Source organism: Vicugna pacos, chromosome 28 (genome assembly GCF_048564905.1).
Source record: "Vicugna pacos chromosome 28, VicPac4, whole genome shotgun sequence".
In the NCBI taxonomy this organism is placed as follows: domain Eukaryota; kingdom Metazoa; phylum Chordata; class Mammalia; order Artiodactyla; family Camelidae; genus Vicugna; species Vicugna pacos.
The window spans coordinates 12,332,614-12,357,673 of record NC_133014.1 but is presented as its reverse complement, the minus strand read 5'-3'; the positions used below and the strand labels follow the sequence as shown (position 1 = coordinate 12,357,673).

Genomic DNA, 25,060 nt, shown 5'->3' with positions numbered 1-25,060 from the left:
CAGCTTTTCAAATTGTAAATCCAATCAGGCCAACCCCTCCTCCTACCACACACGTCCATCCCAACCTTGCATTAACCTGCTTCTCACTGCTCTGAAGATGAAGAAGCAAAAATAATGACACCAGCATGACTGGGCATCAGCTCTCACTGTCCCAGCACGCCGGGGCCACACTAGGCCATTAAGCAGCCTCTCAGCCTTGCCCCTAAGGACCTACATGGCGTGTGGCACAGCTCTGTCTGCCCTCATTCTCCCCACCTTGCACCATCCCCCCCACAAAGCCTCGGCCTGTGTTGTCTCTCTTTCTGGAATCTTCCCTCCCCTTTCTTTGTCTGGCTGGTACCTCTTCATCCATCAGATCCCAGCTCCATCGTGACTTCTTCACGGAAGCCTTCCCTGACCTTGCCAACTAGGTCAGATCTCCCCTCTAGACTCTCGGAGCATGCCGTACCTATGATCGGGGTGCTCTTTTATTATTATCTGGGTGATACTTTGATTGACAGCGTCTCCCCATTGGAATGTAAGTGAATTCAAGGCACAAAATGGATGTTTTGTTCCACAGTGTGTTCCCAGCACCAACCACATAGGAGGCTCTCAGTGGATATTTTTAAATGAATGAATGGATGAAATGTTGGAGCTGGAAGGGTTAAATCCTTTCACCTGACAGATGAGGTCACACCCAGGTGTGTCAATTCCAGTGCAAGCTGCCCCAGCCCCAGCCCCAAAGGAACCAAAATCTCCTGTGACAGCCCTACAGACAGAGCTTCCAGGGTCCCTCAAGGAGACAGCACCTTCGGGAAGCCCAAAGCCATGGCTTCCTCATCAGGGAGGCCATGCAGAGAACTCCTCAGTCCAGATGCAACTGACCAAGCAGGGTCGGCTTTCCGGTGAGTGTTGCGGCCCAGTAACACACTGACATTTCACACTGATCAGATTTCCAGGGAAAAACAGAAAACTAACTGAAGCAAGTCTGTTTCTGGTGCTAGAACAGAAGGGGAGAGGGTTTTGTAATCTTGCCTGACATAAGCCCTGCGCTAGGCAGTTTGCAGGCACGACCTCCATCCTCAGACGGCCTTGGGAAAGGGAACCTCACCTCTGGACAGGACGCCAACGTGTGGAGTGGTTAGTCTGTGCTTTTCTAGTTCCACGGCCATTAAGGGGTGGAATTCGGGGGCTGGGACCCAGCCAGCTGGCCTTCTCTGAGAGCCTGGCTCCTTACTGCCGTGTCTGCTGCCTCAGAGAGCAAGGCCATCCTCCAGGAAGGCTGGGATTACGTCTGGGGAGCAAGAGAAGCCAGCTAAGGGGGCAAAAGGCTAGTCTGAAAGGAAGCAAGAAATTTAAGAAAGAGAGGGGTGGCAACAGAGCCAAAGACCACACAGGCCGAGGCAGACACAGCCTGGGGAAGCCCATGGGGTTCGGTCACAAGCCAGCTTGGAGAGAGACATCTCCCCAGCCGCCCCACCGTGTCCTCCCCCTAAACATTCTCAGATACCAGGGAGAGCCTTCTTCCTCCATGAGGCCTTTCCTGACCTTCGCACCCCGAGAAGGTTAGGTTCCTCCCCTTTCTTCACTGCCACTCCCTGGACCGTCCCCTTTCTTAGTCCTTATCCATATTGCTTTTATTCAACATCCGTCTGTCCCACAAGACTCCACGAAGCCAAGGATGGTGTCTGCCTCTCTCGTGTAACCCCACCCCCTGGGCCTGGCAAGTGCTTAGTAACTATGTGTTCACTCGGGGAGGTTTCAGAGACCGGTGCAGCAAAGGTCAGAGCCACCCAGGGGACACTCATGACCTGGGGGCTGAGGTCTCAGCAGCGAGAGGGATGCCAAAAGGCACTGGGCTGACTCAGCAAAGCCTCAGGCACGAGGCCACAGGCTCCGGAGAAGCAAACACTCCCCGCTTGGCACGGATGCCTTGGTTATTAGCCACATCTGCCAGGAAGGTGTCCAGCCCCTGCCCTGAGGCAGCACGTGAAGCAGCAGAAGAGAGACAGGTGGAAAGCGCATCTTGACTGGACAGCCCACTGGTCCACTCCTGCTCCTCTGTGAACCCCACAGGCAGCGACACCCACTGAGTGGTCACCGAGGTGGGAAGCCTCCTGGGCGCCCAGACCAGGGAGGTCTGTGCTCCGTCCATCAGCTGGACTCCAATGTGAAGTGGCCGCCAGCATCCCCCTCCCTGGCTCCCGCGTGACAGCACAGGGACAGCAAGATGAATTTGCTTTTCAGACTCTAAAAGTTCAGTAACACTGGCGGGTTAGGGAGCACACTTAGCATTTCACTGCCCAGCGGAGGGAGGATGGGATGAAAAGGGCACGTTCTTCTAAATCTGTTTTGGAGAAAAGAAACAACGAATCCCTTTGGCTTGGGATTTACGTCCATTCAGACCAAGTCCCCACGGCAAGGCCCTTCTCCACCGGCCCCACTGCCTTCCTTGCCGGCCTCCCGGCCCACCCCTCCCTCGGCTCCAGCTCCCGGCCAGTAGCTGACCTCCTACCCCTCAAAAAGCCATGCTCACACGCTCCTACCCCTCAAAAAGCCTGCCTGCTCTTTCTTCTGCCTGAATCTTAGCACAAGATCTTCCCACAGCCCCACACTTCTTTTCTCGGATAAAGTTCCACTAATCCTTTAAGACCCATCTCAAAAGAGCCACTTCTGGGAGTCTTTGATCACTTGCCCCTCAGAATTTTCTTGATGCTGGTTAAGTCAGTTATGGCCCTGTTATCACAATAAAACACTAAAATCAATGATATGAATGCCATCGAGCGCTCACTAATGCCAGGCACTGTACACATCTGCCACCTGTACACATCCTCTTAATCCTCTCAACACCCACATAGGAGAAGAATTCTTACCACTCCATTTCACAGACTAGGACACTGAGGCCCAAAGGGACACAATGGCCAGAAGCAGAGCTACGCAGCTTGACAACAGGCTGGCTTTCCTCCCCCAGGGCTGCCTGAGCTGGCTGAGTCAGTCAGACCACCCAGGCCGGGTGAGGGGTGAGGTCCCTACACCCCACCCAAGTGGGCTCTTGACAGATGCCTGATGAGTAAATAAATACCAAACAGCGGCAGTCTCTCCCCAAGGAACTCAGCCCACTTGAGAGATTCACATGACTCTCTCTACAAGATCAAGAGGAAAGCGGTAGAGTTCTTAGGAGGGTCTAAAGCGACATAAGCACTCAAGGTCGGCTCAAGAGCAGGAAGGTGGAAGGCCTGAGCACCACGCTCTAGAGAGGAGACGGGGCTCCGAGCTAACACATCCTCCCAGTCTTCTGCGAGCAGAGCCTCGCACGGCGCCTCAGAGCCTCCGAGCTCCACACCCACCCTCCCCTCTGCCCACTGCCATTTATTGCTACCTGGAGCCCCCACCCCAACTTACTGCCTCCGTTTATCCACCTGCTGCATTCCTCCTGTCTCTGCCCTTCGTTCCTCCTCTTGCTCCAAATCAGGGGCCTCCCCCGGGTTGCCTCCCCCACCTCCTCCACAGCTGCAGTGACTACAAGGGGCAAGGAGTCTCACATGAACACCATCCTTTAAGGCAGTGGTTCCCAACAGGGGGTGATTTGGTTGCCTGGGGGACATCTGGGCAATGTCTGGAAACACCTTGGTTGTCCCAAAGGAGAGAACGCTACTGGAATCTAGCAGGTGGAGCCCAGGGATGCAGCTAAACATCCTACAACACACAGGACAGCCCCAAACCACAAAGAACCACAAAGCTCTATCCAGTCCACACGTCAGAAGTGCCAAGGGGGAGAAACCCTGGTTTAGGTCACTGTTTCTCAGTCCTCGGGCCCTGGACTCTTCGTCTGACCACCGCATATGCCCCAAGAGTTCAAAAAGTGCCAAGACAGAAAAATACGCCAAAAAGAGTTGGGGAGGGGTGGTCCAAAGTGGCAAAGGCCATACACCTACTCCACTGGCCAATGTCAGGAAAATGCAACTCTAAAGCTGCTGACCAACTTCTGACCAAGGAAGAGGGGTACTGCTCACATGAATTGATGGTTACTGTGACACCAGTTACTGTCACTGTCACCAAGGAGGACTGCCCACTGTTCCCTGGAGCCCACAGGGGAGCAGTCGCTGGCTTAGGGCTCAGCTACAAGCTGGGCACCGCAGGTGCTAAGGCAAACCATGGAACAGACAGTATTTTCCACTTTCCATTTTCCCACTTTTCAGCTTTCCATTCCATTACACTGGTCCACCGACTAATCATACGTGCCTGCACCACGGTGTCTTAATTCCCACAGCTTAAAGGTAAGTTCTGATAGTCTTAAAATTATCTTCCTTATTCTTAGCACTTGCTTTTTTCTGTATCAATTTCATAACAACGTGTCAAGCTCCATGAAAAACCTTATCTGAATTTTGACTGGAAGTACACTGAGTCTGTGGATTTACTTGGGAAGATTTGCCATCTTTGTCAGATTTTCTCTTCGTGAACATGGCCTCGTCCATTGATTTATGTCTTCTTTAACGTCTTTCCATGATAGGTTATACATTTCTCTATAAAGATCTTGGACATGTTCTGTTTTCTTTATTTTTAAGTACTTCAGGGTTTGGTTTGGTTTTGTTTTGCTTTTTTTGGTGGTATTGTGAGTTTTTAAAGTAAGATTTTCTACTGGTTATTAATGTATACAGCAATGCTATTCAATTTTCCATGTTGATATTAGAACCATTTCTCTTGCTGCAGTCAAAAGCGTTTGGAGTCCCAGATGCGTTTACACTATGAGAAAGAAGCTAGGTCCCAAATCAACATGCTGTATGATGCCGTTTATAGGCTATTCTGAAAAAGGAAAATTCATAGGGGCCAAAAATAGACCAGTGGTTGCCAGGACCAGAGATGGTGGGAGGACTGACTACAAAGGAGCGTGAAGGAAATTGGGGAAACAATGGGACCGCCCTGCATCTTGATAGTGGTGGTGGTTACATAACCGTATGCATTTATCGAAACTCAGAATTCAAACTCACACTCATAACACTCACACTGAAAAGGGGTAAACTTAACTAATTATGTTTTGATACATTTGATCTTAAAAAAAAAAGCATTCGGAGGAATTTAGAATCGTAAGTGTGTGTGTGTGTGTGTGTGTGTGCGCACTTGCCTCCAAAAATGGATAAAGCTAACCAAGCATCAGCCTCCAAGCTCTGAGACAACTTCCTGATATTGGAGGGTCCATGTGTCACAAACAAGGAGTCACAAAAAAACATAACACACCTCCAGGGCCTGTTAACACTACAGCTCTAACAGGGTTGCCTTAGATACACGATGGGCCTGGGTTCTAAACGCAGTTGAGCAGGCTGACCTTCACCTGCTGCGCAGGGCGCATCCTCACTCGCAGGGCTTATCCAGAGGCTTAGGCCGGGCAGAGTTTCTCAGGCTGGGCTCACAGCTCAAGGTTCCCATGGCACGGCAAACCACCCGGGCTTTGGTTGCCATGGGTTCCAACCCTTGGGCCTCTGCTTCTGCTTCCCCTCTGGGACCTTCTAAAAGGCCAGAGGGAGAAAACATGAAAACAGCAGAACTGGCCCACTGTGCATTTTGGCTCCTTGGAGATGATGTTATTATGATCCATAAGCTACTGTTTTCTGAGTGTTCAGTAAGTTCCAGGAACTGTGCGAACTTCCTTATAAGCATGATCACTTTTCATCTTCATATGGCCCTCGGAGACACCTGTTTCCTTATCATACAGGTGAGGAAACTGGAGCTGAGTGAAATTAAGTAATCGAGTTTCACCATTAGCCAGAGGAGGAGGCCAGACTCGAACCCAGGACTACCTGACTCCACTGCCTGGCATAACTGCCTTCCTGACTGGACTGCAGCACATGGCTCAGCGCCTGCGGTGGCCCCTGAATGAACGGATGAATGAACGAGGACCAGGAGAGAGGAAGGGAGAATGCTGCCTGTTTCCTTGCCCAAGGGAATTCCACTCTGACCCAGCATTATGAATTTACTGACACTGGGTGACAGTATCCTCTCCACCCAAGCTGATCTCGGCAGAACAGAAACAAATCACATCCTTCTTTCTCACCTTGGTGCCTGATTCTCCTGACCCCTCTCTGTAGACTCGTTCTTTTCCCGGTGTGTTTCAAGCCCCTACTCCTCTCTGCAGATTTGGGACAACTAACAGATACACAGCTCTTCCTGGGGAAACCCCCTGAACAAATATCTCACTCATTTATTTGCTCCTGTGAGCCACGTCACAACCCTCTGAGATACTCGGGGTTCTTTTTGCAGTTAACAGACGAAAAACTGAACGCAGAGTGGCTCAGGGACCTGCCAAAGCCTCCTCCCCTACCCAGCAAGATTCAAACCCAGGCCCCCTGGCCTCCAATCTGGACCGTTCTGCAGCTCACATGGCCCTAGCACAGAGAGAGGTTTTATTGCTTATTTAGAGCTGTGTGTGATGTGCGTGGCAAAAATCTGAATTTAAATTGGATTACAGAAGTGCTCCCAAATCCAATTTAGAGAAGCACAAAACGGAAGAAACATTCTGCAAATTTTCAATTCATGCTGTTAAGCATTAAACTCTGCAATCCAACCCACTCAAATCCTGCTCAAGCACCAGTCTGGGTTTCTTTCTTTCCTTTTTTTTTTTTTTTTAATGTCTAAATTGTAGAGATTTCCATTCCTAAGAAATCCAGAGGCTGAGCTCTGGCATCAGACCTGAGTTTGAATCCAGCTCCATCACTGACTCACTGTGGGACTGCAAGTGTGTTTCTTAACTACTCTGAACCAGTTTCCTTGCATGTAGAGGAGAAAAGCTCCCACATCCAACAGCCACTGCGCAGATTAAACACGGAGACTGTGGGGAAGGACTTAACATCCAAAGGCGCTACGCAGGAATGACAAATACTAGCCCCCTTCCCTTCCCTTCTACAGAAATAGTAACTTTGAATGTCAATTCTTTTAGCCACAAAACAGTTTCCATCCAGTCATGATTTGCCGAGCACCTACCACGTGCCCTGGGTCCTCTGACAGCGAAGGCAGCCAGCAAACAGACAATTACACAAATAACTCGTTAATAACAACCGATGTGTTCACTCTTGCTAAGTGTGCTGAAGGAGAGAACAGATATCCTTTACAACGACTGTCCTGTGGGCACCCACCTCCCCAGCCCGTGTCGCCTCCCAGGATCTGAGAGCCAGAGACCCGACCCTCAGCCAGAGGAGCCCCTGGTAAAGGCTTACGGTTTTCTTCTCCTGGTGGACTTTCTCTAAAGCCCCATACAAGGAATTTTTGGTGAGAGGAAAGGACCGACGGGTCTGTCTGTCTGCACCATGAAAGAGGCAATAAGCCCGAGGGGCTCTCTGAGCTGGACTTGTGCGGCTGGTGGCTGTGGGGTGTCTGCGGGGTACCTGGGGGATTTTTCTGGGGACTTGTCTGCTCAGCTCGTGCCCCTCCTGGCTCCTACGTGACAGGTGCTGGTGTTGCCCTGCGCAGCCAGCTTGGAGGTCAATACACTGTATATGTGCCTGCCCGGGGAGGGTGTCAAAAGGGCCTAGGGAAGGGGCGGGGAACAGGACAAACCTTTACTGATGCCCACAGCAGGCAGGTGCAGTCACGACTATTATCCCCTTGTTACTCAGGCAGAACCTGCGACTCAAGGAAGTTCCATTCGTTCATTCAACAGATGCTCATTCAGTATACACTCTGTGCCGAATTCTGAATCTAACACAAGGTCACAGAGCTGCTAAGTGGGTGGGTTGGATCCAAAGAATCTTCCTGGCTTCAAACCCCTTGCTCTTTTCAGTCTAACGTGATGCCTCAAGAAGGGAAGAGATTTTATCCTCAGAGCGGTCACAAAGCAGTTGGAGTGCCTGGTGCATCAGAACAAGACAGTTAGCAGGGCAAAACTGTGTGCGCTAAGTATCGAAGGAAAAGCCTAGGATGATGGGCCAAGTGCCTCCTCCGTCAGACTGTGAGCTCTCTGGGTGCAGAGACTGGGACCCCCCCCATCTCAGCATCTTCAGGGTTGGGCACAGAGTGGGTGGGACACACAACAACACGGATGAAACTCACATGCATTATGCTAACTGCTTAAAGAAGCCAGACTCAAAAGGCTACACGTTGCTTGACTCCATTTCTATGACATTCTGAAAAAGACAAAACCACCAGAGATAGAAAACAGATGTGTTGCCGGAGTAGAGGGAGAAGTTGACTACAAAGGGGCATGGGGAAATTTCTGGACGTGATGGAACTGTTCTATATTCATAGTGTGATAATGGTCACATGATTGTATGCATTGGTCAGAGCTCACAGAAGTACACAATTAAAAGGGTGAATTTCACTGCATGCAAATTACTCCCTAATTTTTTAAATGGGAAAAAAAGAGAAAGAATGAATATAAGCAATAGATTTACATGGCCCCTCACTGCATGGGTCCTGGGAGGGGTCCCAGGGTTGCGTTCGTCAAATTTTTTATGACTTTTTCTGAGAAAGCACCTCCCCTCCATTGTAAAAGCTTCAGAGTCCATGAAACCTGGATCCACTCCTGAACACTAGTACAGGAATAGATCAAGAAAGGAAGAAGGGTGGGCTCCCAAGGAGCTGGTATCCCATGTGGGACCCCAGAGAGAGGAAAGACCTGGTTCCAGCAGAGGCAGGTATGGAAGGCAACTCATGGAGCAGAACCAGTATGGACACAAGTGCAGGGTTTTCCAAGGTTTCCAACGACCACAAGAGCACCAGGAACCTGCTGGTCCTACACTTACGTTCACCACCCAAGCAACGTGTCATGGTGGGACCTCCGAAGCCACGCCAAGCCATTCAAGGCAGGTAGGTCAGTTGTGACCTAATGGGATGTGAAAATTCTAGCTGCTGGTGAGCTCGTATAGCAGGCTTCTTATCATTCTTCTGGCTCCTTGCACAGCAATGACCCCCACCGCCCAGTGCAGGGGAGTTTTCACCTTATGCACCTGAAGCTAAAAGTGGTTGATGTTCACTTTTCCAGCCTCCCTTGCATCAGGGATGCGGGCCTGTGCTAGACACACCCTGTCCAGGTGTGAACCCAAGTCCCTCCAACCTTCTCCCTCAGCTATACTGAGGCTACATCCTTCACGCTGACAATCCTGCAGGACCACGTGAACACAACGCTGCCGAATGAGGCTGGTTTTGCTGGTTAAGCTACTCATTTCTTTATGCTTAAAATTAATCACGTTAACAGAGAAGAATGCAGCTGAGATTTAAAAAGGTGTGTCTCAAGGAAATATTTGCACGCCCATGGTCACAGCAACATTATTCACAATAGCCAAGGGATGGAAGCAACTCAAGGGTCCAGTGATGGATGAACAGATAAACAAAATGTGGTTTTATACATATCTCATACATATATATATATAAAATGTGTGTGTATATATATATATATATATATTAGATGAAAACGTTCTGGAGATTGGTTGCACAATGTGAATATACTTAAGATTACTCAACTTCTTAAAACTGTACTTAAAAGTGGTTAAGATGGTAACTTTTATGTGGTTTTCTTTTACCACAACTAAAATAAATGTATGATGTTTATGAACCACAAATACAATCTTTACATGAATATTTGTTCAAAGTCATCCACACTTGAAAATTTTATAAAAACAGAACACACTGAGTATAGGCCACTACTTCATTTAATCCATAAAAGGTTCATTCTAGTTTTGAAGAAAACAGAATTTTTAATTTTTCAAGTTCCATCTGTTCTGCTTCATTGGTACAACGCTATTCACTTAATTTACTGAAACTGGAAAACAAAATAAAATTTACCAATTTTAGAAGGCATTGTAAACCTTCTCAATTCATTATAGCAGATGTAATGACATGGAAGATGAATGACAATTAGCGAGTAATGCAAAATCTGTATTTTTTCATGGTTCTGGTTGCGGGGGGTGGGAAAATGCTGTATTATATGTTCTATCCAGAAGTTTCACTACTAAGTATGTTCCTGCTACTGATATTTTATATATTTATTTTTGTATATCTTGATTTGCTCCAGAAAGGATCCGAGGTGACTTGGTTATAAATTGTGTGGCTCATAAGAAATTACCACGATTCCAAGCCACTGGGCTTGTCAGCAGAAAGGCTCGGGGCAGCTAACGAACCCCTCCTGTCATCTCACCGGAAGTGGAGGAGCTAGAGGAAAGCCAACCATGTCCAGCCCTGACGCACCTGCTCATGCAAGAGCAGAGATGGTCTGAAGCAGGGTGTTTGGCTCGTGCCCAGAACGCCGCCCTGATGAGACCACAAAAGAAGGCAAAGTGGAAAAGAGCCAGGGAAATTTCAAGTGAGTGAAATTTTGAGAGGAGGCTCTCCAGGACGTGTCTTACTGTGAGAGAGACACGTTAATTACAAGGGACAGTTAGGCAACAAACCCAGCTGATGGCAGCTGAAGGACAGGTCTGCGTGTTCTGAACCCCGCTCCTGAGCTGCCAGCCTGGGGAAGCCTGGGGCAGCGAGGTGGCAGGCCCAGCAGGGAACACCTGCCCTGCAGGTGATGTCAGAAGCCCACAGCTCCCCTGGGAGAAGGCCGGTGAGTGCGGGCCACTCGGCTGTGCTGGCTGCACCATTCCCGGACCCAGCCATCGTGTGCAAATGGGGCCCTGAATGAGGAAAGCAAGGCCCCAGTTTGGGTAACAACTGATTTTGCTTTTGTTTTTTTGAAGGAGCACCTTTTTTTTTTTTTTAATTGAAGTGCAGTCACTTACAATGTTGTGTCAATTTCTGATGTACAGCATAATACAACTTTTTAGTTGCGATGCTTGGAAAGGTCATCTTTGGCACTGCTCTAAGAGGTGCAGTGGAATACCGCTTAATACTTAAGAAGCTGAAATACACCACAGTTTGCTGTTTAGAAAATACATCCCTCTCAACCACACAAAACAAGAACTACTCTTGAACAACTGTGCCATTTGCTTTTGCAGACCTGAAGAGAATGGATAAAACTAGGTCACTAAAAGGGAGAGAAAAATTCCAAGACAGAATAGCAGAAAGCGTTGGCTTTGAGGAGGGCGATATTAAGAAATTTTGCTTGATTCAGAATGAAAAGAGTATGCTTTTTTTTTCTATTTGTTGTGAGCCCCAAATGGCCATGATCTCAGGGTAGGCATAAGGGATGTTCTGTTATCTGGGGAAGCAACACCAAGAAGGAAGGCTTCACGTTTTGAAAAAAGAATTCACATCGCATAATGAGCAGTGCCAATTACTGAGCACAGCTCTAAGCATCCAACGTGCAAGTACAATTTGTAATTTGCAAGTACAACAACTCTAGGAAGTAGGCACGATTGCGATCTCCATTTCTCACACTGAATGTGAGGATCAGGGAAGTTAAATAATCAGGCTAAGATCACACAGCGAGACCGTGGCAGGGCTGAACTAGAATGTGAGATTTCAAATCCTCAGTGCTAAACCAAGATGCTAAACGGATGTCCCGACTTTTTTGACAGCAGAACATCAGTAAAATATTTTGATCACATGTTATCTGTGTGATGATGAATCCTCGGCATTGCTGAGGAAATCTTTTTAAGTCATCATGAGGACGGCTTATCTAAGATGAGAGCATCTAAAACATAAGCCCACTTACCAAAGCGGCTGCAAACTGTAACATTCGGATTCTGCTGAAAGCGAACTAAAGAGTGCGGGACCATGTGGATCCGACGTTGTGGATCTACTCCTCCTCCTAAGGGTCCGCCCCTCCCCTCCCTGGGAGAGTGTGTCACATGTCCTTCTGACACACAGACCTACTCTGTGCCGGGCACTGTGCTGCAAACCACCCACCTGATCCCCTTCCAGGCTCACGACACCCAGAGGCTTTCCCTGTCTGCAGAGCTGGTCAGCACTAGTGAGCAGGGGATGTGACCTGCCTGCAACGCTGCTTGAACCCTAAGCTGTGAATGGGAGTAGTGACAACCTTGGATGCTTGGAGCTTGGGGACCTTGGTACTGGTCTGTGCTGCACCACCCACCAGGCGAGGGTCCTTGGACAAGTGCCCCGTAAACTCCCTGGTTTTATCTCCTCTGCACAATGGGGTGTCCTCAGCGGGGCTGGTGGTCCAGTAAGATCGGATGACATACAAGAAAATGCTTTCAAAACAAATGCTGCACAGATCTGTGAAATCATTTTTCCCTATAGGGGAGGCTCTGAGCAGAAGACCATGGTGTCCCTCTACCAGAGGGGTGACACAGGAGCCATCGTGGGAGTTACCCGACCAGTCCTGGGTGGGGCTGGGTCAAGCTCTTGTGCCTTTAACACCCAGGAATGCACTGCCTGCAAGCGCCTCCCTGGGAATGGTGGGTGGGGAAGCGGACACTAACATCTTCTATGTGTATGTTTCTTGGCGATACGGGGAGGGGTCCACTGTCTCAGCGGAATCATAAAAGCATCCTACCCTGATGTGTTGCTTCGTTCTGGGTATGTGACATCAGGGAAATGCCTCTTCCCGGAAGGGTCCAGCAAGGACCTCAGAGGATGCCCGAGGTCCAGCCTGAAGTCCCTCCCAAAATAAAGAGAGAAAACAACGGGCAAGTTCACACCCCTCCCTCTCCCTGTGTGCATGTAACCAAGGAGGCTTTACTATCGATGGGAGAGTTTGGCCCAAACTTCAGCACCTACAGGATCCTTCCTCGCACCCCTGCCCTGCCTGGTCTGTGGGGAAACGGGCCGAGGCATCCCTGCAGATACCCCTGGGGGGTACAACTAAAGGAACTGGAAGCCCCGGCATTTTAGTGCAGCAGGCAGAGAAGGCAGGTTGCTTTTTCGGGTGGGTTGGTTGGTTAGTTGTTTGGTTTGGGGAGCAGTGGAATTCAAGCAGTGGGAGGGGTTTGGAGCACAGAGCGCTGGGAAAGGCGCCTGATCTAGGGGGAGATCCTACCAGCCAGGGCCCAGGATGGCATCTCTGGGTCCCTGTGGGCTGAAGGGGGGGTATGGCACAGGGGAAGGGTTCCCAACTGGGGGTCAGGAACCAGGATTCTAGGCTCAGCTCTGATCCCAACTGGTGGGGTGATCTTAAGCCATCACACCATCCCTTGCTGGACCTTGGTGTCCTCATTCTTTCATTCAGAAATCACTGGCCTACTGACCTGGTACATATCGTACTGACCTGGTACAGCAGGTATCCGGCATTGTTTTGGCAAACCAGCGGCGAACAGATGGGGAGAGCACCCTGTTGAGAGCTGGGGCACCCTCCTCCCCTAGCTCAGGCATTCTTTCATCCCATGACTGCAGTCTGACCCAGGTCCAGCCCTGGCCTCTGCTGTTCACGCTGTGTGGACACTGCTGAGCATGAACTGTCCCTCTGCCGCCCCCGCCCCACTCTGCATCCTGTGACAGTGTGACGAATTAGCAAACACCCAAACAGGGGCGATGAGGAAACAAGCAGAGCTGCTACACGGCCATCGGGACAGATGTGGCAGCCACCCCTCGCCGTGCTATATTCCTGGAAATTGCAGCAGGAAGCAGAGCGGTCAAAAGGGGATCAGGTTTTTGCTGTATCCCTTTGTCACCAGCAGATGGGAATCACGGGTCAGCACGGCAGAGTGCTGACAGCGCTTTCCTTCGGATGCGTGGGAAACAAAGAATGGACGGACTGAGGTGGAAAACAGGAAAACACGGGTGCGTTTTAGTCTGTGGATGTGCAGACGAGCAAACAACGAAACAAAGCTGGGACGACAAGAAATGACACGATTCCTGATGGAGCGATTCCACTGCTCAGAAAACTTCCATGGCTCCCTACTGCCCACAGAAAGCATCCAAGTGTTTGCCTTGGCACTGAGGGCCTCCACACCTAGCCACGGCCCACCCCACCAGCTTCGGGTGCCCTCCACTAACTCCTGTGCACACCTCATGCGTTTCTGCCACTGTGCTCTGCCATCATTCTCTGAGCCTCATTTCTCTTCCCCCACTGGCCACAACTCTATGCAGTGGATTCTTTGTTGAGGGTAGGGGGACTGTCCTAGGCACTGAAGGATGTCCAGGCATTGAGGCATCCCTGGGCTCCACCCACTAAATGCCAGTAGCCTTCCCTCCCTTCCAGGTGTGACCATCAAAAATGTCTGGAGATACTGCCAAATGTCCCCTGGGGGAAAAACTGCCCTTGGCTGAGAACCACAGTTCTTACTGCCAGACTTGGTGCTCATCTTTTCATGAAACCCTTCCCTGAGCTTCTTAGAAGGCAGGTTATATCACACATGTGCACCTTCCACACACTTGGTAATATTCCACTAGCATTTAACACAGCCTCCTTTCAGTTATGTCACCCTCCTCCCGTTGGGCCGTAAGTTCACTGAGGGCAAAGATCATATTTTGTTCACCGTATACAAGCCACGCAATTCATACGGGCCTAGCGAAACTCAACCACTGGGTTTAACCTGCTTATTGTTAACATAAACATAACTTGTTTCTGTTCACTGAAGGAAAAAATGTTAAGACAGAAAAGAATAAAACAAAATTCAAAATCACTCACAATCTGACCGTCCCACAATAACGGTAGTTAAAACACTGCTGCACTGACTACGCCCCTCCCCTACCAGCATACCAATAAAGTCCTGGTACAGGTCCTTCCAGTCTCTCTCTGGGCAAGAGGGGTCCAGGGCAAGTATCTGCAGCAGAGGCAGTAGCTCACAAGGGGACCCTGAAGGCCATGTGGTCCACCCCCAGCAGATGCCTGGACCCTCGCAGGATGCTTCTTCTGACTCTGGTTGAACCCCTGCACGTGTAGGAACTTGCTGTCACCCAAAGCATTCCAGTCTACCCTGGACCACTCTAAGGAGCTGTTTCTTCTAACTGACCTGAAGTCTGTTACCTGGGAGCTTCCATTCCTTGGTCCAGTACAAATTCTACCTCTTTAGCCAAGCGGATCTAAACACTCAATTTTCCACTAACAGGGCATCGACCCAGCCCTCCTCCTTCCCCTGGGAGAATTTCCCCTCTCAAATGCTGGGGTGGGGCCCAGCAGCCAGGTTCACACTACCCGACCTCCCTCTGACCCTGAACAGTCAGGTTCTGTCTCCCAGGAGTTGGCACCGGGACTGAGAAACTTGAGTTAGTAGTTTCTGCTGGATACTTGGACTAAAGAGAGATCAACTCAACGGTGGGACCGCCATTGTAGCTGTCACGTTTTCCCCTACATCTATGAAAAGCAGAAGCACACTGAGAGAGACAGGGTCAAAGAGAGCAACACACACACACACACACACACACACACACACACACGGAAAATGAAGCTGATGTGGCTAGAGAAGCAGAGATGTCAGACCAGGGTCTGGGGGGAGGGGGAGGAAGTGAGAGCAGGAGGCTTCACAACAGCTCCCAGTCTGGGTGCTGGGACCCCACGGAGTCCAGCTGCAACTCCCTGCCTCTTTACAATGGAGAATCCCATTCCCCTTTTGGGATCATGCAAAGTCCAGTTGGTTTTATCTATCTTGGTTCATGCAAAAAAAAAAAAAAAAAAAAAAAAGGAAGAGGCCTTGACACAGCCCTTCAGACCTCAGACAACTGATGCCCAAAAGCTCATGTCCCATTAGCCTTCTCCTCTCCAACCTGAACTCACATCCACTGGGGCTGACCGAGGCCTCTCCGATGGCAGATTATGCCTCCATGTACACAAAGCCCTTCTCACCTCAGTACCACCAACAAAGCCAAAGTTATTATGGTACCAAAAGGTGAGGATCCAGTTCTTGAGCTGAGAGAGCCAGAAATCCAGGCAAGCAGTAGCCACCAAAAGTGCATGTCTGTGTAAGAATTCACATCACCCCAACTGAACACAAGCACCCCCAGTGAAGGTCTAAGGCCAGAGAAGCTGGGAGCTGTTCAACTTCTCCATCTGGTTCCCTCTGAAGCTGGCTCTAAGCGCTTCTTAGAGCAGATTTCGGCCCCAGCAGAAACCACAGCAGGCCTTCCTAGGGGCGCACGGCCCTCCCCTCCCCAGGAGCAGGTAACGGCAGCTGGCTTACAACGTGCTTTCTTCAGCTCCTCCCGAAGCGAGGAGAGAAATGACCCCCTGAAGACCGAGAAGGGCAGGGGCTCTGGAGCAGACAGAAAGATTCTCATCCCATCTTGACCACTGATTGACTTTATGACTTTGCTTAAGTTATTCACTTCTCTAAGTTTCAGTTCCCTCGTCTACAAAAATAAGAAATTAACAACAGTTCCCATTTTAAGGATTAAATGAAATGAGAGTTTGAAAGGGAACATGAGTTCTAATACTCTCCAGGTACTAGTTTCCTGTCTCCCATCTTGTCCATAGCAAATGTTTTAATTAATGTCTTCAGTTAACTAAATGACAACAGGATGTCAATTTTAAAACATATTTATGAAAGATCATCCTCAGCTGGAAAATAAAAACTTGATTTGGGCTCATTTTCCTTTAAGTGTTCTCTATTTTTATTTTATTTATTTTGGGGAGGGGTGATTGGATTTATTTATTTATTTTTAGAGGAAGTACCGGGGATTGAACCCAGGACCTCCTGCACACTAAGCACACGCTCTACCACTTGAGCTACACACTCCCCACCTTAAGTATCCTCACCAGTTCTAGAAGTACGTAGGCAAAAATAAGCAATACCAACAGAGTAGACTTAATACTTCAACAGATGTACACGTCCAAGAGGCTGCAGTTTCCAGGCAGGTCTAATTCCCTACCAGGCCAATGAATGATCTCTTGGAACCCTCTTTGCTCCTGGAATTACCTGGCTAGGAGGCCTCATGCAGATGAATGCACAGTAGTGATCTCCTCGTACCATGACGGCAACAAACGCTTCACCCTCACTCCACTTCCCTTTAATGTCTGATAGGCTTTAAAAAGCCAGACGTGTGTGAGTTCCTCACTAATGGACGTGTGGCTAATGCAGCACTGCCGGGAGCCCCCCGTCCGAAGGTCAGCAAACAGCTTCTCTCCCTCCCTGCTCCGGAAAGCTGCACGGTGTCTCTGAGAGGCTCCCGAGTCCTGGAAAGTGTGACAGTGCTGACAGAGCTCGTCACTGAGGGCCAGGCTCCCAGCCCTGGGCTTGGGGCAACAGGCCTTTCTCCACACCCTGACCCCTTACACAGGAAAAGCAGCCGCTTCCTCCAGATTGAAGCCATAGCCAATTAAGAGGCCATCAGTGTTTCGTTTTCTGCCTCCAACTTCTTTAAGAATTTACTAACCCAACCATCAAAAACTGCAGATGGGAGCAGAGATTGGTATCATCTTTCTGGAAAGTAAGTTGCCATTATCTCGCAAATCTTAGCAGCTTTGCTCCCCTCTGACCTAGTAACTGTGCATCTGGGAATCCAGCCAGAAGAAATCACTGGAGGCAATCAAAGATTAAGCCGCAAATACACTCCATGGCTTATTTTTATTATATAAAAATTGAAAATAATATAGATATTCAACACTTTTTAGAAAGGAATTGGCTATACAATTTTAAAAGGTTGCTAAAATCCTGTTTAGAAATCTTCTGGACACACGGACATATTAATACATTAATGTGAATGAGGAAGCAAGATACACAGTAACTTCAACCACACAAAATTTTTGTGTCTTAAGGACCCCTCCTGAATGCATCTGGGTAATGGAATTGTAAGTGGTTTTTTATTCTCTTCTTTATCTTTTCCTTTTCTCCCCCATCCTATTGCCCACAGTAGCATTCGATCCTCTATCCATCACTGTCATGATATAAAGATGAGCAGGACAGCCCCAGAATCACCAAGTCCAAGTCTAGCTGGACGACACTCCAGCAGACCATTGCACCCACAATTATGCGCTATGAGCTGAGGCTGGGCTACTAAATTAGCAGGGGATGCTCCAGAAGATCTTGAAAGATGAGTAAGGGGTTGGTAGATTGCGGGGGGCATTCTAGGAAGGGAGAAGACGTGAGCAAACCCCAGAAACAGGAGAGAGCATCACGGGTTTGCAGTACAAGGCGCTCAGTGCAGCCGGGGCCAGGCCAGCGGGGCACAGGCTGGGGTGAGCTGTCACTCCCGGGAGCACCTTCTGCCAAGGTCCATCCGAAGGCTGAGGGGAGGAGGGAAAGCTAACGAGGGAGGCGGCAAGGTAGGTGACTGAAAGTGTGAAGTAGGGCAAACTCTACCTCCTCGCACTGTGCTGGCACACAGCAGGTATGAATGAATGAGTGAGTGAATGAATGTGTAAATGAATGAATGAATGAATGGCTCAGGGGCAGACAAGAGGTCAGAGAAGCAGTTTGCAAACAAGCCTGCGAAGGGAACCGGTGAGTTGGAGTTTCCCCTTCTAAGAAGGGTGGGTGAAGATCCATTCCCACATACGCCCTCTGGTCTCCCAGGACTCATCAAGGTTCCAACATAACAAAGGAACAATTGCTCTAAAACCATTAGCAGCCAAGCCCTAGATTTCACAGCAAAGAAGGAAGCACGCTGCCAAATTGACCACAGCACCAACTAGACGAGGGTGAGTTTACTCTGGCCGAGAGGAAGGAACACAGAAGCCACCGCAACACCCTTCTCTCCCCTCTGAGCCTGGAACTCATCTTTCAGGGTTGGATGCCCGAACACAGCTGTTTCATTTGTAATCACAGACTCTCAGGATGGGAGGAGCGGCTTTAAAGGCTATCTCCCCATCCCTAAAAGAAAAAAAAAGCAACGCAACGTGTCAATCCCTCTGCTCCAGTAAGCCCCTCCCCGACAAGGGGGTCTAATAATCAGTGCACACAAGCCCGCATCAGGGCTCCACGTTGCTGCGGGAATGCTCTGTGAGGAAGTTCATTATGAAAGAAAGCAAAACCCATTCCTCCTCCCACAGATGACACTAGTTACGATGCAAACAGTGCTCTCTGGAATGGATACTGTTTGGCACAGCCAAGATGCCCATTCCTCTCTCTTATGAGGATCACCCACCCCCACCCCCAGGACACAGGTACCAAGGACCCTGCCTCCAGCCAGAGCTGATTCAACCAACGTTGGCCCCGAGGTGGGCTTCTCAGATTTTTTTTCCCCCAGGAATTTAGAATCAGGGCTGAGAGGTCTGCAGGTTACTTAAAATGAGGACTGTAAAGCAGCAGGTATGGGGTGGCCCCATCTGGCCAAATGTTTCACCAAAGCAGAAACGGATGTCTGCAGAGAGAGAGGAGAACGGAACACAGAGAAGTGGTGACATTTCTTGCTAAGACAGACAGACAGACATGCTGTATGAGGGCAGAGCTGAGTCATCATTGTCACCTAAAACAGGCACATAGTCAGGAGCTGGAGAGATGCTGGTTCAAAGAATTAAGAGAGACAGAGACAGAGCAAGAAGCTCTCTGGGTTCTCGCCGTTGCTCAGCTCCTGGTTTCAGTCCTTCCTGATGTCCCGGTGGACACTCCACCCTCTTATTCCAGGAGCTGCCCCAGCATCCTTCCCATAAGTGTCCTCTCTTGCTGAAACTGATCTGAAGCGGATTTCTGTTACTTGCAACCATAGAGTCTCACTGAGACACCCCCAAGACTGCCTGGGCCCCTGCCTCTCCCTCTCTCAGAGCACTCCTTACACTCCTGTGTGCACAGATCAGGGAAGCCCAGTGTCCACCTCAGCCCCGCCGCTCCTCTCCCGAGCCTCCTCCCCAATCTCCAACAGCCTGTCGGTATTTCCTCTTAGGTCTTATACCCCCATAAACCCAGTTTTCCTGTGTCCGTGGCTCTTAGACTTGAGGGTGCATCAGAATTCCTTGGTGGGCTTGTTAAAGCACAGAATGCTGGGCCATCCCCAGAGCATCGGACTCAGTGGGTCAGAAGAAGGCCACTGCCCTATTTCCAGCCACGGTACCACCCGCCCCTTGTTCACACGTATCTCCTCCTTCTCTCCCTTGGAACCCACATCTCAGGCTCCAAGCTTTGGACTTTTCCTCTTCTACTCAGTCCTTCCTTAACTCACAACACCAGCCCTTCTCATTTCATGCCTGGAAGACTGTGAGAACCTTCTAACCAGTTTCCCTTCCCTTTGCTCTGACCATAAGCGCACACCACGGCCAGATTCACCCTCAGGCCACTCTCCCGCCCATAACCTCAGGCTACTATGAATAAAGCTGCTGTGAACATGAGTAAAATCTTTGTGCAGACTTGTTTTCATATCTCTTGGGTAAATACCTAGGAGCAAAATAGCTGTGACAGATGATAAATATATGGTTAACTTAATAAGAAACGGACAAACTGTCTTCTAAAGTGGCCAGACCATGTGGCATTCCCTCCCTGCTCATAACCGCTTAATGACTCCATACAGAGTATTAACCATTTCCCCAAATCCTGGGCTTGGTGTTCCAGGATCCTGCAATCTGGCCCAACCTGCCGATCCAGCCAAACCTAACACACCGCAGAGTTTTGACTCAGTCCTCACCATGTTCGCCCTGTGTCCTGTTCCCTCTAAATCAAGTCCCACCTCTTCTGTGAGAATTCTCCCACCCACCCTCATCGAAAAACACAAAGGCCTCTCTTCCCCAAATACAGAACATACAAAAACAGTTGAGTACAGACAATCTAGTTCCCCATTTCCCATCTTTGCTTGAAAAAGTGTGATCATAATAAAATATTCCCAGCTGACTTAACTTGTTACCTAGTCTTTATCCATCCGTAAAAAGAGGTGGGGGTAAATGAAGGATTTTTTACATAAGCTTGTCTACAGTATCGCACTGGCAGCATTTTCCCATACACTGGAGACAGTTACTGTAACTTTCTCAAAGGAAAGAACCAAATGCACATCCCTCCTTGCTAAGGGTCATGTGCTCCACAAACGGATGGCTGGGAGTTCTCCTAACAGACCTCAAAGAACACTAACAGAAATAGCCAAGTGTTCTTATTCGTGTTACTTCTTCAGGGACTAGGGCAGAGGAATGCACAGTGAAATTCTGATGGGGCCTCTCACACTGCTGGTTAGCAGGGGGCATCGGCCCTCCCTGTGTGACAGCGATTCGATGATACATATCAAAGAGTCACACCTGTTGATCCATAATTCCACTTTATGGAATCTAGCACAAGGACAACACCTGAAAAGCAAAGGCAAAGACTGTGCCATTTCCTACAGCCACACACACACACACACACACACACAATCAGACACAAACGAAATGTCTCACAAACAGAGGTATGGCTCTCTCATTTCACATACTCATTATCACTCATGCCCCAAAGGATCTACTACAGACAAGCATCAAAGTGTTTATATCATCACGTTTAGGGGGAAAGTAGAACACAAACCTAATATGTATAAATACAACTACGTATTTTTACAAATTAAGTTTACAAGTAGAAACTACTAGAGAATCTCTACAATGTTTCTGGCAGTCGTAACGGGATGGTGGAAATAGGAATAACTTTTCCTTTCTATTTTTACCTATGTTCCAATTAATGATGAGCTCATTTTAAAAATATATCTCAAAATAAATATAGAAACCAAACCAGGCACGGATGGCAGGTGTTCCCTACTATATAGCTCGGAGAAAATCACCTCTTCTTGATACAAATGTGTATCCGACTACAAGAACAACCGGCAGACAAGTGCAGAGACAGCAGCAAGGACTGGGCAGACCTTTGTTCTCAGACAGTGCACGCTGCCGACAATCTCTTCCATGCAAGATTCCAAAGGCAAAAATACAAGTGGTGACAGCCCGGCTGCTCAGTTTGACAGGATTATAGAAAAAAAGAGGAAAACACGTGTGACGTTGGAAGGGACTTTCAAGACAGAACACAGATCGTGTTTTAAACGGTTGGTGGCAGAGGAGAGACAGCATTTCTCCTCATGGTTTCAGAACCCCCTGGGTCTGCTGAATGAGCTCAGCTTGCTGGCCCGGAAGGACAGGAGTGGCAGACAGCTGTTCTGGGGACTTGCAGCCTGAGCTCTGTCGCTCACCGGTGCAGCCCTGGACCAGCTGGCCCCTCGGTTCTCGGCTTTCTCACCAGCAGAACGGGAGGGTCTTGGTAGAGAGTCTTTGGGTTGTAAGTAACAGAAACTGACTCACGCTGGTGTAAGCAATAAGGGGAATTTGTGGGGAGGACACGGGGGGTGGAGCAAGAACCCCAGGGCAGCTGGGCCTTGGAGGTGTCCGGAACCAGGGCCTGACAGGTCCCTGAGAAACCATGCAGCACTTCTGACAACCCCAGTGTCCTCTGAACCTCTCTGCCCTTCCTCCTCTGCCCGCCCGCCTTCCACGCACTCTTCACAGCAGAACACAGCCTCTGCACCTCCTCACTCTTACACATTACAGCTCCGGCCTCTTAAATAACGGGTCTGTTAGCTCGGGCTACCATCACAAAACACTGCAGACTGAGTGGTTTAAACCACAGAAATTTATTCTCCCACAGTTCTGGAGGCTGGAAGTACAAGATCGGGGTGCTGGCATGGGTGGTTCTGGTGAGGACTTGCAGACTTTTGCTCAGTGTCCTCACATGGCAGAGAGAGAGACAAAGACAGAGACAGAGAGAGTGCTCCGGTGTCTCTTCTCACAAGGGAACTAATCCCATCACGGGGCCCCACCCTCACAGCCTCTTCTAAACCTAATTACCAATTACCTCCCAAAGGCCCCACCTCCAAACACCTTTACATTGGGGGTTAGGGCTTCAACATACGAATTTGGGGAAGACAACTCAGCCCATAGTAACTGGCTACCTGTGAAGCTCACTTTTCTGTTGCCAAGAGAGGGAAAACACAGGTGGTTCAGTCTGAGTCAGGTGCCCACCTCGGCTCTAATCAGCCATAGCCACGTGGAGAGGGCAGGTCGTCCAGCACAAACCTGGCTGCCAGGAGCCTCTCCTGATCTGCAGGCCTGTCTGTACCTTGTCACCTGAATGAAAAGTCACAGGGCAGCAAGTCAAGAAGTATTCATGTCTTCTTGGTCAATATCGCCCACAGAACTACACACTCACTGAGAATAAAGGTCACTTCTGTCTCATTCACCACCACCTCCTCACGCCCATCACAGGACCAGGCACACAGAAGACGTTCAATGACTGGTTGTTGCTCTTTGGATAAACGGGCCTGAACTTGCTGAGAGAACGATAATGAGTTTTGGCTCCAAAGATACACACCGACCTTCTCAGAGCCAGAGGATGCTCTCCTCCCTAAAGCTCAAGACTTCCCTTGAGTCAACCTTTCTTCTTTTAAATCTTTCCCAGACAAAGAAAAGGTGGAAGGAGCATTGCTTAGAAACTCTTCTCTATGTATGTTGAGTAATAACAACGTATAAAGTATACAGGGGAGAAAAAGAAGCGAAGACAGGCTGTCTGCCTTCAAGGACTGAGACCTGAAGCCAGGAGACAAGCCATCAACACTGACAAAGTGAAAAAAAAATATACACCCACACACACGTATCTATATACAGTGGAGCAGTAATTGACAGGACCTTGAACCCAACATGTATACATATATCTGTCTTCTGTCTCTGTCTCTGTCTCTCTCTCTGCCATGTAAGGACACTGAGCAAAAGTCTGCAAGTCCTCACCAGAACCCACCCATGCCAGCACCCCGATCTTGTACTTCCAGCCCCCAGAATTGTAGGAGAATATATTTCTGTGGTTTAAACCACTTAGTGTGTATATACACATACACACACACATATATATGTTACAAAATAAGAAAATACATGAGATGTCTCAGGACAGCTGGCTAGGATATTGCCCAGTGGTTGGTGCTATTGAGCAGAATGTGCTTTGAGGTTGCAGGATAGAGAATCCACTTTAGTCTAGGACAGTCCAGGAAGGAAGAGCAGGCATCAGGGTGGGATACAGCTTGGCAGGGCAGGGGGTGGCATTCAGGAGAGAGGAAGCAATGGCTCAAGTCAAAGCAGGGAAAGCACATGGCCTTATGCAGGGATGGTCACGGGAACAGTGAAAAGCAAGGTCATTTAGGAGTATATTATGGAGGGCCCTGAACATCAGTGGGAAGTTCTAGAATGGATGGATGACTGAAAAGATGGTGAGCACTCGGAAGGAAGGAGACAAGCCCTGGGAGCCTGCACAGGTCCTCTAAGGACAATCGTGCTGGGAAGCCCTTGAGTCCTCTTAGGACAGGGAGGCCAGCAGGGGACTCTGGGTTTCCATGGTGATGGGCTCAGCTGCTGTACCAAAGCACCATCAACTTGATGGCTTAAAACAACAGAAATGTATTCTGTCACAGTTCTGGTGGCTAGAAGCCTGAACTCAAGGCATCAGCAGGGCCCTACTGCTTCCAAAGGCTCACAGACAGGATCTTTTCTTGCCTTTCCCAGTTTATAGTGGTTGCCAGCAACTTTTGGTGCTCCTTGGACCGTGGAGGCATCACGCCAAATGCCTCAGCTGTCACATGGTATTCTCCCTGCATGTCTCAGTCTGCATCCAAATGCCCTCATTTTTATAAGGACACCGGTCACTGGACTGGAGCCAAACCACAATCCAGCGTGGACTCATCCTAACCTGATTACATTTGCAAAGACTCTAGTCCAAAACGGTCACATTCTGAGGTCTTGGGTGGACACGACCTCTGGGGTGACACTATTCGCGTCAGTGCAGACACTAAGTGACTCTCATCCTTATGTGCTGGTTTTAGAACCTAACAGACATGTAAGAAACTGTTCCCTTATCCTGCACTGGAAATGACTCAATGCACTGCGGTCACAGACGTCACCAAAGGAGGAGTCCCCATGTCAGGACAAGACAGAGCTAGACTTCCAAAATTCCTTCTGATGCTACACATGTTGGGTTCAAGGTCTTGTCAATTTCTGTTCCACTGATTTACCAATTCAGTCCTCTCTTTCCACTCCCACTGCCAAGACTCTGATTCAACCCTTGTTGCTCCAAACTTGACATCGATATAACTGTTTTCACTCCCTCTTATAAAAAACCTTCCCTCGTCCACTCCTGCCTGAAAGCAGAGTCCTGTACTTTGACCACAAACCTACCTTTCCTCTCTGAACTCCCGAGACATCACTACATGAATTCTCAACTCAAACCAGTCTGTTCCTTCAAACACAACTGGCACATTCTCATCCCTAAACCTAACGGCGTACCGCCTGGAACGTGCCTCCCTCCCTGCAGAAGGGAATCCAGACTGCATTTGGAAGACCACTCATTCCTGCAGGGACCAGCCAGTCCAGCCCACGGCACTTCAGAATCTCCGTGAGTCTTAC

At 49.1% G+C, this 25,060-nt stretch overlaps 1 protein-coding gene across 3 annotated transcripts in view; it reads right to left on the bottom strand.

Moving 5' to 3' along the window:
* REEP1 (receptor accessory protein 1) overlaps nucleotides 1–25,060 on the bottom strand; it is a 93,373-nt gene that overhangs the window by 46,110 nt on the left and 22,203 nt on the right. The window lies entirely within an intron of this gene.